Below are 6,004 nucleotides of genomic sequence, written 5' to 3' on the forward strand. Positions count from 1 at the left end.
TTTCCCCTTAAAAGAACTCCTCCTCGCTCCAGTGTATTTTAACTGTTTGAATAATTTCAATTTCCAAATCTCCTTGCTTCCCGGGGGCTGCCTCTTTGCACAAAACCACGTGTTTAAAGTGATTTTAAGTTGCTTAAACCATTTTTTCTCCAACTCTCCGAGGTGCTCAGGTTTGAGAGCTGGGACATGCAAGGAACACGACCTACAACGGCTCCGATTTCTGGCAGAACGTGCTGGCCATGTATAGGGCCCCGCGTCCGTTACGCCAAGTTCATTTGTTAAAAATAAACTACCCCAAACAAAGGGCACTCTGTACCTTTTTAAAAGGGTTTTACACCATAAATCACTTTTCTTTTCACTACAGAGGCTTTTCTTCAACCTCATTCCAGGATGCGGAAAGAAACTGCAACTTCATAAATGTCATTACAAAGGGAATGAAGAAATCTTATTTCTTTTCACTTAAATCAAAAGTTTGTGGTCTTCTCTCATTACAGACGAGAACAAATTAAATCCATTCATTAAATTCTATTATTCCTGCATTTCCTCTGGAATTCAGGAAAGGAACAACTCAAAACTATTTCAAACTACTGCACATTGTGATCTCCAAGGCGCCCTTGCTTTGTTGAGTGACACCTCCAGGATCACAGAATGGTTTGGGTTGGAAGAGACCTCAAAGACCATCCAGTGCCACCCCCTGCCCTGGGCAGGGACACCTCCCACCAGACCAGGTTGCTCCAAGCCCCATCCAACTCGGCCTTGAACCCCTCCAGGGATGGGGCAGCCACAGCTTCTCTGGGCAACCTGGGCCAGGCTCTCACCACCCTCACACCAAACAAGTTCTTCCCCACATCTCATCTCAATCCCCCCACTTTCAGTGTCAAACCCTCCCTGATCCAGAGTCCCTCCCCAGCTTTCCTGGAGCCCCCTGAGGGACTGGAAGGGGCTCTGAGGTCTCCCTGGAGCCTTCTCTTCTCCAGGCTGAACCCCCCAACTCTCTCAGCCTGATCTCCCAGCAGAGGGGCTCCAGCCCTCCCAGCATCTTCATGGCCCAGGATCTGCCTGACCCACAAGTCATTCTTCCACCCTGAGATACTGGTCCTCCAGGTACCCCAGACCAACATTTCTGCTTCATATAAAGCTTCTCACTGCTCCAGAGTTTCCTTGGCTCTTCCAAGGACCAAGCCTAGCTGTGCAGCTCAACTCAGCATCCATGCCATATCACAAATGGCTTCACATAAAAACTTTCAGGTACCAGCATGATGTTCAAACTGGCTAGCAGGTGGAACAGCAGCCTTAAATACATATATATATATTTTTTTTTTCTTTAATGAATCATATCTCACATTATTCCTATTGTTTTTAAAGTATAATGTGTCCATCCTGCCCTTTCTAACTGCTTAGGCACTGGTTTTGTCTGCAAAGCAAGCAAAGAAGCTCCAACCAAGCAAGCAAAGAAGCTCCAACCACACATTCATCCCTGCTCTTTTCCAGCTTCCCATCTTTTTCCACAATTTCTGATAAACCTTTGGTGGACCCAGGGCAACCATTAGCCCAACATCAATCTCCTCATCAGCTGTGCTACCAGCCACCCCTTTCACTGTGGACACGTTTATCTCTGCGGCATCTCAGAGCCCTTCCCAGCATCAACACTGCCCAGGGCCAGGCTCCTTCATCATCCTCCTCCTCACATCAAACATCTCTGCCACCCAGGAGCGGTGACTTTGGGTGGGGACATGCACTCTTGCAACACTCTTAAGCGAGGGGTGAGAAAACCTCACTGGTTTTTAAGTGCTTTCACCCAACCTAAGGTGGCACATGCTATAATTAAATCATTGCTGGGGAGTAAATAGCATTTCTGGAACCCATGTGCAAATCAAAAAAGGTTTCCCAAGCGTGTGTTGTCACCCGTTTCTCCTTCAGTCATGAGTTTTCCTCCCTCCCTTTCCTGCTGGAGCAAAGGAAGGAACAGAAGAGTGGTGGCTGCAGAAATACCTTTCTCACGTACTCGGCTTCCTCGGTGATTTGGGAGCAGGAGGAGCCATAAAGGACATAGTTTCCCTCCGAGCCGTGGTCTTCCCTTGTGATCTGCTCGGTGAGGAGCAGGGTGGTCATCACGATACGCGTCTTTCGCTGCTCTGTGTGGGCGAGAGGAGAGAGAAGGGCTGGTTTCATTACCCAGGGATGGAGGATAATCCCATTATTCCAGCCCCTTTAATTCCATCTCAGCTTTAGGGACACGCCGGAACCAGCTTAAAGCACCGAACAGTAAGGAGCACTTCAAAAAATAAATAAATCACAGACTCATAGGGGTTGGAAGGGACCTTCAGAACTCATCAAATTCAACCCCCTGCCAAATTAAAATAAAATCAAACCCCCTGATTATTATCTTTTTTTAATAGATGGGAAGAGAGATGCTTTCACACACTATTTTCACTGAAGATTTCAATTTTTACTAACAACCTACACCCCCACCCTCTGCTATTTCAGAAAACACGTGGCCAGAGGTTCCCAGGCAGAAAAATCAGGGAGTAATTCACACACAACAACATACGCAGTTTAAGAACAAACCAAGACTTTTGCCATCCACCTGCCAAGTCACTAAATTAAACTCCCATTTTTCCCCCCAACGCCGGGGAATTCACTCCACGCTCGGCTCTGCCCGGAGCAGAGCTCCCAGCGACTCCACCGGAGCAGAACTGGTTTTAATGGGCTTCAGGAGGATTATCCCCATCCTGCTGAGATGCCAGAAGCAGCACAAAGCCTGAATGATATCGTAACTCTAAGAAAAAAAAACCTAAAATGTAAAATAAGGCTTTTTTTTTTGTTTTCTCTCTCTCTCAAGCAGGGAGAAGGAAGCCCCGAGCACCTTGGGCTGGGTTTGTGCTGTGCAATGGTGACATCCAGTGTCGGCCGCGTGGCTCTGAACCCAGCGCCTCCGTCTCGAAAGCCACCGGTTTCCAGCTCCATCCCGGCTGCTCCTTGGCACATTGGAAGGATCCAGAGCCAATTAAGGTCAGAGGGATGATAAAGACCACTTTAGGGAGCGCCTGGAGGGGGGGCTCACAGTGGAAGAGGCAAAAACCTGGTTGCACTTCACAAAGCTCACAGAGAATTTGCAATATTTCATTTTTAAAAACATTTCTTTTTTAAACTCTGAAGTTGAAGGTCTCGGGGGCTCCGGCCGCGGCAACACAACAAGGGTGCTCAGATCCAAACCCTCCTCCTTCCTTGAGTCATCCCAACAGCCAGCGTTGCAGCACTCCCAGGAAGGTTGAGCACGTTTCTTAACGAGCTCCATGCTCAAATCCAAACCCTCCTCTTCCTTGAGTAATCCCAACACCCAGCGTTGCAGCACTCCTGGGAAGGTTGAGCACGTTTCTTAACGAGCTCCTTCTCTAATAAAATATAATGAGGCCACTTGAAACATTGACTGCTGTGGCAGAGGAGGAACACCGTTCCCACCGAGCCCGGGTGGGTCAACAGCAGCTCACCCCCGGGAGGGACATCTCCGTGTCACCTCGTGTCCCAGGCAGACAACAACAGAGGCTTAATTAGGAATGAACTATAAAGAAATTTAACACATTGCTCCAAATTCAAAGTAAAAACCTCTTCTTTCTTTCCTTTTTTTCCACCTTTTAAAGGTCAGGAAGCACCAGCAGATGCCCCATCCCTGGCCATCGTGGAGCTGGCCCGTTTGGGACATGGGAGAGAGGAGGAAAATCACGTCGCACAAGAGTGAGCTACTTTTCCTACCACAGCTTCTAAAGAGAGGAGCTGGTTAACCAGACACAACCCTCCAGGACTTTGACCTCAAGCCAAAAAGAATCCCTCCCTCCAAATGTCATCTCCAAATTCCACAGTTTATCCAGGCAGAAATCCCGGGCGCCTCCAGCCGTGGCTTTTCACAGGTCCAGAGGATGGTTCCCACCAACACTACAAGGGTTAAACAAAGTTTGTTCTGTCTGAGGCTGCTGGTTTCCATCCAGCAGCTCCTGAGTCACCCAGCACAAAGCAGCCCTGGGATCATTCTCCTTCCAGCCTCTGCTAATCCAGGCTGAAACCTCCGCTCGCCCCCAGGGAATAAGTCCTGGAAGGGAAATATTTGCCAGCCCTGAAGCATTGGAACCAGGAGAAGCCAGTGACAACAAGCCCAGCTCTTTAAGTTGACCTGCTGGCCTTGGGCTGGGTTGGAGAAATCCTTGGGAGGGTCTTGCTTCCCCAGCTGGGCAACCACCAGGAGTGGGGCAGCAGCCCAACGGACTGCACAGCTGGATGTGCCCATGGGGATGCACAGCTGGACCTCATGGACCTCAGTCCTCTAGGCAACCACCAGCGGCAGGGGAGCCACCCAATGGGCTGCCCAGCTGGACCTCATGGACCTAAGTACTTCTCTGGGCAACCACCAACAGCGGGGCAGAAGCCCAATGGGCTGCACAGCTGGATGTGCCCGTAGGGATGCCCAGCTGGACCTCATGGACCTCAGTACTTCTCTGGGCAACCACCAGCAGCGAGGCAGAAGCCCAACGGTCTGCACAGCTGGATGTTCTAGGTAGACCCACTCCGATGGGGGGGTTGGACTTGATGATCTCCAGAGGTCCCATCCAACCCCATATTATTCTATGATTCTATGTGCCCATAGGGATGCCCAACTGGACCTCATGGACCTCAGTACTCCTCTGGGCAACCACCAGCGGCAGGGGAGCAGCCCAATGGGCTCCCCAGTTGGACCTCATGGACCTCAGTACTTCTCCGGGCCACCACCAGCAGCGAGGCAGAAGCCCAATGGACTGCACAGCTGGATGTGCCCATAGGGCGGCACAGCTGGACCTCATGGACCTCAGTACTCCTCTGGGCAACCACCAGCCACAGGGGAGCAGCCCAATGGGCTCCCCAGTTGGACCTCATGGACCTCAGTACTTCTCCGGGCCACCACCAGCAGCGGGGCAGAAGCCCAACAGACTGCACAGCTGGATGTGCCCGTAGGGATGCCCAGCTGGACCTCATGGACCTCAGTACTCCTTTGGGCCACCACCAGCAGTGGGGCAGAAGCCCAATGGACTGCACAGCTGGATGTGCCCATAGGGCGGCACAGCTGGACCTCATGGACCTCAGTACTCCTCTGGGCACCTCCGATCCCAGAGCAAGAACCATCACCCTTGAGCTCAGCACCCTCACCCTGCCTCCCCAGCCCACGGGGAGGGTGCTCAGGGGGTTGGCACCCCCAAAAACACCCTCCGGAGAGAGCAGCCAACGGGAGAAGCTCTGCACCACGCAAACCCTCCCTTTGTTCATCCATTATTCCCCCCCCTTTCCTTGCCAGAAGGCACCATTTCAGAAGCTCAAAGTCCACCCAGAAATCCTGCTGCCACCTCTTGGTGACCTGTCAAACACCTGGTGGTTTTTTTTTGCCAGGCAGGTAAATAAATCCCAGCTCTGTTTCCAGCAGGAATTCTGACAATATTCCTTCGCCTTTTAACACACAACCCACCAGAAATCCACTCGCCTCCACACCAGCCCCCCCAAAATAATTGACTTTTCTCTCCACACGGCCTCATTAACGAGGGCAGGGACCCGGGAAAGAGATAAATGGGGTTTAGCGTCGTTAAAAAGACGCGGGGGGTGAAAGGCAGCTCCGGGGACGGGGATTTGTCAGGGTTGGGTTTTTGAGGGTTGCTAATTTGGGGGAAATGCTGGAAAAGCACTCAACGTCCCAGCTGGTCCCTTTGGGTGCAACAAGGGGTTGGGGAGGGGGTCTTTAGGTGCCCCTGGGGACTCTCTGGGTGCCACCCAGGGGTCAGGGAGGGGGCTCTTTTGTTGCCACCGTGGAGGGGGCCAGCAAAGGGGCTCTCTGGGTGCCTCCAAGGGCTGGGAAGGGGGTCTTTGGGTGCCCCTGGGGGCTTTCTGGGTGCCACTCGGGGGTCAGGGAGGGGGCTCTTTGGGTGCCACCAGGGGTTGGCGATGGGGGCTCTTTGGGTGCCCCTGGGGGCTCTTTGGTTGCCACCAG

At 52.0% G+C, this 6,004-nt stretch overlaps 1 long non-coding RNA gene across 1 annotated transcript; it reads left to right on the top strand.

Moving 5' to 3' along the window:
* The first annotated feature begins 2,133 nt into the window (after positions 1-2,133).
* On the top strand, positions 2,134-5,442 carry LOC106886656. The gene is made up of 2 exons (XR_001411716.1): positions 2,134-3,012; positions 3,642-5,442. It is a non-coding gene; the product is annotated as an uncharacterized LOC106886656 (long non-coding RNA).
* Positions 5,443-6,004: the final 562 nt, after the last annotated feature.

Source organism: Calidris pugnax, unplaced genomic scaffold (genome assembly GCF_001431845.1).
Source record: "Calidris pugnax isolate Ruff unplaced genomic scaffold, ASM143184v1 scaffold79, whole genome shotgun sequence".
Classification (NCBI taxonomy): domain Eukaryota; kingdom Metazoa; phylum Chordata; class Aves; order Charadriiformes; family Scolopacidae; genus Calidris; species Calidris pugnax.